Source organism: Octopus bimaculoides, chromosome 7 (genome assembly GCF_001194135.2).
Source record: "Octopus bimaculoides isolate UCB-OBI-ISO-001 chromosome 7, ASM119413v2, whole genome shotgun sequence".
Lineage (NCBI taxonomy): Eukaryota > Metazoa > Mollusca > Cephalopoda > Octopoda > Octopodidae > Octopus > Octopus bimaculoides.
Genome location: NC_068987.1, coordinates 36,354,518 through 36,362,017, shown reverse-complemented (window position 1 = coordinate 36,362,017; position 7,500 = coordinate 36,354,518). Strand labels below are relative to the sequence as shown.

At 33.1% G+C, this 7,500-nt stretch overlaps 1 long non-coding RNA gene across 1 annotated transcript in view; it reads right to left on the bottom strand.

Moving 5' to 3' along the window:
• The window catches only part of LOC128248296 (uncharacterized), a 27,279-nt gene that overhangs the window by 637 nt on the left and 19,142 nt on the right, over window positions 1-7,500 (bottom strand). The gene's annotated exons all lie outside the window — the stretch shown is intronic.

Sequence of the window (7,500 nt, the reverse complement as noted above, 5' to 3'; positions counted from 1 at the left end):
AACAACGGGTTAAACATCAGCGCTAAAAATGCTTTTCTGTGATTATTCATTTATTTTTTAAAGGAAGAGTAAATTATGTATGTCGCTAGCTTCATCTAACTCTGATCAGCTGATGGAACTGCTGACTTTTTCCCACTCGTGTGTGTGTGTGTGTGTGTGTGTGTGTGTGTGTTGTTACATACATATTTTATGTACATATTATATATTATATAAGCATTTACGTACGTCTTTGTCTTTATTCTAACTCATATCATCTTATGTGAGATACGACATATAAAACTAAACACGCAAACAAATAAATAAATAAACCAGATACGTTTATAAACTCCGCAAGTCTCCATAGGGAAATGAATGCATCGAACAACAGTTGGCAAATGATTTTAGATCTACATATAAAATGAAAATAATCTCAGCAAAAGGCACAAGCAATCCTGTGACAGACATACAACGTTTCTAGTAAAGCCACTTCCGTTTGTTTTTCAATAGTTTCCTTGACATGGTAAATTCTTCTTAAACACAATGTCCTGTTTATAACAAAGCAAGTAGAGAGCAGGCGCTAAATATTACAAGCCTGAGTTTCTGAGTTTGTATATGAGTAAAATCATGCAACAAATTACGCTCCTAATATGAAACGAATTTTCAACGATGACACAGTAAGATTTTAATATGAAATAAAATTGCATCACACGGCTTCTACAGAAGATTAATACTGAACGGGCTGGAAAACACATAAAAAATTCGGCTGTTATAATTCGACGCTGTTTAACATAAAACACACGAACAATCATATAAGATTTTAAAAAGTACAGGTCATGTTGTTGCAGCTAATTATATTTCAAAATGTACAATAATTATGAGATGTAAATATATATGTCAGTATTTGTCTATTAATAATTCAAATTATTCTCTCATGTTTAGCAGATGGAGAAGGCTTAGCGCAAAGATGTTATTTCAAATATTTAACAATATGAAGGCAATCATGAACAAGCTATTTGTCCACAGTCACCTACAAAATTGCTTCCAAATTATGTATACTTTTAAACTGTCTGTGGATTTGAATGGAATCTGACACCCATAGAGACACTCTGTCTTTTTATCCCTCTCACTTTCACGCGCACACACACACACACTTTCACTCCCCCCCCCCACACACGTGATTGTGTTCGTACTTAAAAATAGCATTAGGACGTAAAGACGTAAATGCAGAAGAGAGTGGTTATCATTGTATTTGTTCAATGCTCCTGCTTCCAAATCTGATACAGGTAACTCCACATGTATCTTAGAAGACATTTGTTTATGTATATACCTCAGTTAACTTAACTATTAAAAATACTTACAATTTCATTCTGAAACTTTAATTTCGAAAAATTTTCGTCATTCGAAAAGTAGTTCCATGTATGCTATAACACTAGATCTGATTTTGGACCCAGAAAATTGGAGTAATTTACATTACTTAAGATAATAACTGTGTTATTAATTACAATCCATTTTAGGTCATTCTATAATTTCTTAATGTAAATCATATATTACTAATTCTTGCATTGAATGCTAAAATATGATCCGCGCGTAAACACTTAACAGAGCATAAATTTGCATAACACGCACAAACCGAAAAGAAAACAAAACAGCAAGCAACCAAAAGAAAAGAAAAGACATAGCTATATATTAGGGGAATGCATGCCTTTGCTTCGGCTCATAATCGTTAAAAAATGGCAATCGTAAACATGATAGTGAGAAACAGCTGACCAATATGAATGAAATGTAGAAATTTATTCCTCAATTTATGAAACTTAAACACAAAAACAATTCATAAATATAGACATGGGTGACTATGCATCCATATATGCTCAATATTTAACAACTGCACTCTTGAACACACGCGCGCATTAACACACACACACACACACACACACACACACACACACACACACACACACACACACACACACACACACACACACACACACACACACACACACACAGATGCTATTGTAATATGTATTACAAAACTATATCTGATCTAAAATATATTTGGTTTTCGGCAGTTAACTGAAGAAGACTGATAATTAAATCCAAATTTATAACATACAAAGAAATAAACTTAAATGATAAAATCGGTAGTGAGAGAAAGTATCGAACGAAACGCAGGTAAGTGAAATACATACACACCAATTTAAAATAATATCCCATATGTATATGGAGAACATATGGCAAGAGAATATAACAAGCACTATCAAAAGAAATAAAAGTATTTAAAATTTAGTAATCCGAGAAAATATCGACTAGTAAATGTAGAATCTGGACTAATACAAACTGCAAAGGTATTTGAATATCATTATGTTTTCATTATGTCAAGATGTGGATCCACATTCGGATATACTAAAAATGACAAGTATCTAAATTTTGTATGATTAAAATCCATAGATATTTTAATGAAGTAATGTAAAACATACCCATAGATAAAACTTAATGACAACATACCAATAGCAATAAAAGAAACGAATCCGTACAATTAAAATATCGGAGTATTTCAATTAATCTAATGTATCAGACAAAGTTGTCATTAAAGTAGGTACTTGAGAAACATTGAAAATAAAAGATGCCTAAAAATTGAATTAGATGAGTAGTAAACATAACCTTATTTCAGAAGTTCATTCTAGAGTAATCATTCTGTGTTGAGGGATAGAAAATTTGGCTCTTTCTGTTAATCTCTGACCTTCTGCTGACAAAAACCGTAACCACGAAATACACAAAAAATTAATGGCAAAAGGATCCAACAGAAATGCAAAATACTCAAATGGGAATAACCCAAAGTGTACTTAAAACACAATAGCTTCCTGCCAATTCGCAAGAGGATCGCTTTGAATAGTTCGTATCTAACCTGAATTGATTTTCTAATAAACAAAGTAAAACCAAATAGAGATTCATGTAAAAATCCCTGTAGAAAAGAAACGGAAGATCTATTAACTGTAGATAGATCTTCACGAGCAATAATGTAAAGAAGGCAACAAGTGAAGCACTTAAAAACTCATGTAAAGAAAAACTAGCTCAACATGTAATACAAATGCAACTCTCGACAAACAATTGAAAATCATGGAGAAACTGGACTGGTGCAAACCTCTGATTAACATGAAAACAAGTACAAATATATTACTAGAAATATAAAGTTGGAGAGAACACCATTCATTAATATTGTGATCTTAAAGAGAAGCAAAATATAAATCTACTGAATTTGCGTGCCTATCATACACAACACTGTAGTATCAATATTATTACAGTTGGCGGCAGCGAGCTACCACAATATTTAGCACACCAGACAAAATGCTTACTAGCATTTCATCTGTCTTTAGGTTCTGAGTTCAAATTCCACCGAGGTCGACTTTGCCTTTCCTCCTTTCGCGGTTGATAAAATGAGTAGCAGTTGAACGCTGTGGTCAGTGTAATCGACGTTCTCCATCCCCCGAAATTGCTGGCATTGTGCCAAAATTTTAAACTAATATGATCGCACTTGCAGTTGAGGCAGCGATCAGATAGAACCGTTAAAACGCCGAAGAAAATGCTTAGTAATATTTCCTCCATCTTTACGTTCCGAGTTCAGTTTCCGCCGACATCCTTTCAGAGTCGATAAAATAAATATCAGTTGAGCACTTGTATGCATTAGTCGACTAAACTCCTCCATCACAATTACTTGCCTTGTACCAATAGTCGAAAGGATTATCATAGATGGATTTTAAAACAGTTAAGCGTTCTAGAAGGATGTTTACTTTTGGTAACAACATCTATAAAAACAACAGTAAAAGTTTAAAACAAATATGAAGATTAGATATTGATGAATAAATCCATAAAGACCGGCAAAGGAAAAATCAGTGCATGATCTTAACATAAATTGATTTAACGAATGACATGTTTACATTACTAACAATAGACTACAAATATTATAAAAAATTAAAATAGCAATGATCGAATTCAGGTGCTATGAACATATAGACGACAACTGTACAGAGAGAGAGAGAGAGACCAAAGATAGCTTTCGTAGCAAAATGAATCCTATTAATTTTGTGCCACAAAACGAACATGATAAACTAGACTGAATACTTATAGAAGTGATAATTAGAACAAATTACACAAAATATCCAACACTGAGAAGTAAAGTGTATCTTAAATATGAAAGAAGTTAAGAGTGATAGGCATTTAAACATCTACTTACTGCAGGAAAACACAAATATACAGTAAGAATAAAACAACGATAAATATCCGCTGTATAAGACAATAAATAGTCGAAAGAAATTGTACCCTGAGCTATAACAGATATTGTATGGAAAAAAATCCCTAACATAAAAGTGGAAATATTGTATCCAATGTGTTGTATATTGACTAAAAATTCTAGATAAAATGGAGAAATTGAAAGTGGATAGTAAAATATTTCAGCAGATGTTACCAGGCTTAAACTTCAAAATTATGATGAAGGAACCTTTATTAGACCAACAACTCAGATTTTAATATATTTTTGTACGTCGAACACAAAATACTCGCAATATTTGAAACAGTATATCGTCTTTTAATGGAAGTTAGAGAAATAATATCGAGAGAAGCACCATCGCAATCCCAATGATTATGAAAATAGCGGAAAAAGAAAAAAGATATGCAGTGATGTTACCTCTGTCTACTGTACTCGACTCATTAAGTGTAATTCTACAATTATAATAGAAAACATCAATGGTCGTTTAGCGAAACAAATTCCTTATTATTGATAATTAAACTTAGTGCTAAAACTATGATTATAGTTGTATAAATATAATATACATCCCGGTGATGAGCTACCGATTAAATGTAATAAATCGAAAAGATTATGATTCCGAGAGCATGTACCGAACAACTACGAAAATAACAGTACTCTGAAGCTAAAATCCTGAAGTTAATATATGTTAGAATATTGTACATATGCACAGAAGAGACTGATGAATATTAAAAAGTAAGGAAAGCAATATTGATAGCACTAGAGATCAAAGGAAATAACAAATCGGTAAGTTCACAGAAAACGGTAAAAATCGAACCTACGTTGTACATATTCATTCGTTGCAGCTTCCAACATATTTGAACATGAAAACTGTAGATAAGGACAAACAGCACAAAAGTGAACAAGCACTTAAAAAATATATGACGGATAATAGCTAAAGGAATGTGTCTCCTTGTCCAATATCTTGCATCATTTTACAAATATTATTTACCAATTCTTGGAAGGAGATAGGCTTAAGGCTTAATTAAAGGGCGTCATTAAACACACAATTCTTTATCAAAGTCTAGGACAATATAGTTCAATACATCACTAAAAGTATTACCTAATAATGTCAATAACAGTGCTAAAATATTTTTGAGATAAAATCGCACAGCATTTGCACTAAATAAATGTTATTGTTGTCAAGAATATTTTATACAATACGTTACTAGAAAATAATACTATCCTATAAAGTGCAATTGAATTTCACATATTAGTTTTTATTTCGACAACAGAAATATTGTGATGCAAAAGAGACAGACATGAATTCTCATTTGAAAAGCAGTCTGAATCGTCGCAAAAACTTTTTTCGGGGAACATTAGTATACGCTGGATTCGCATGTTTAGCAGAAACACTAGATTTCTTCAAAGGCAAAGACTACGATCAGCCAAAACTTTATATTTCTATGAAGCACAAGAAAGTACTGACACGAAACTAACTTTCCAAAGCTTCTTTTAACCTAAGTTTCCCAAATTAAAGGAAATATATTTTTTCTGTCTTTCAAATTATCTTTTTTAAATTAGTTAAAGTTGAATGTCTCATAGATCAGTTTATCATATCAAAAGTATATAATATACGAGGGTCTGTTGAAAAGTTCATAGATTGACCAAGATACTCTTATAGGATGTGACCAAATGTAGTATATTATCCAACATAGTCTACCTTGCGTTCCACACACTTCCTCCATCGGCGTTACAGTGCTTGGAGAAACTTTCAAACTGTTTGTAAAAATAATCATCTACAGCAAATCATCACCACTGCGATCTTGTTTCCAAGACAAATATTTTTTAGTGTTGGCGAACAAATAATAGTCAGTTGGAGCCAGATCAGGAGAATAGGAAGGGCGGTCAACAAGTTTAAATCCACTGTCAATCACATCAGCCATTGTAAGCAAGGTTTTGTGTATTGGAGCCCAAGTCAGTTTTCCTGCACGTTGTATTGATAGCTTTCGTCACTTCCTCAGCGAGTTGGCATAGTACTCCCCCTTGATGGTATGGCCCTTTTGAAGTCAGTCGATAAACACAATGTATTTTGCATCCAAAGTTGCTGAGGCCATCGTCTTCACTTCAGATGAAATGACTTTGACCTTTTTGGAGTAGGTGTGTAAGAGTGTTTCCACTGCATGGATTGTCTCTTATTTCTAGCTGAAAAACCCAACATTTATCCTGGGTTTGGAAACATCCAAGGAAACCAGCTAGAGATGCCTCAAACAATGTCACATTACACCGTGATGCTATCGGTCTAGTGCGCTTGTGATTAGTAGTCAGAAGACGTGGCACCCACAGAATAGAAAATTTTGTAATGGCAAGTTCATTGTACAGAATATTTTCAAACTTCTCCTGGGATATGCTAAAAGCGTTGACTAGTTGATTTATAGTCAATAACATGTCATCTATTAGCATGTGGTGAATATGATCAGTTTTCCTCGGTCGTGGGAGTTACTTAACACTCAGACCATAGGCCATTTTCAAAACTTTCTCTTCCACTTCTAAATTCAGCGACCCACTTTTGATCTGTTGAAGCGTCATTACCAAATATAGCATGAATGTCGTTGTGGCTAAACCCTTTTTCTATTGGTCCTTGATAATACCACAGTGCCAAATATTTCTAATGTTCAAGAAAATTCTCTATTATTTTTGAAGTCGTCTTAGAACAGCCAGATATCAGTTTACCCTAAAAGAAACACTACTGTTACCAAGAAGGTTGTGAAATTAATGCATGTAAACTTTCACAACCTTAGCATTAATCTTTTATTTTCAACCTGTGAACATTTCAGTCCACCCTCGGAGATACGATGAATAGTGTAATAAATTTGTTGATGATAAAACTATGTCATAGTTGTTGGCAGAGACCAAGAACGGAATATTTTTTCAGTCATAATATCAAGTCATCCCATAAGTTCTGTCCGATTTTACCTTTTTAAAAATTGAATGAAATTTAATAGTATTTTAGAATGTCTAATGGAACTAAAAATTATTTTTATGCATTTGTGTACATCTAAATTAATTAAATATTGGAAGTATCCAAAGAGCATTTAAGGCACATAATGCTTTATGAGTACAAAAAAAGAAACTCTGCAGCCGAAGCCAATCGAAACATACACTCGGTTTATGGGAAAGAATGCTTGAATGAAAGAACTTGCAGGAGATGAATGCAAAATTCAGAAGTGAAGATTTAAACCTTGAAGATGAAGATCGAACAGGAAGCCTAATTGAGTTTGATT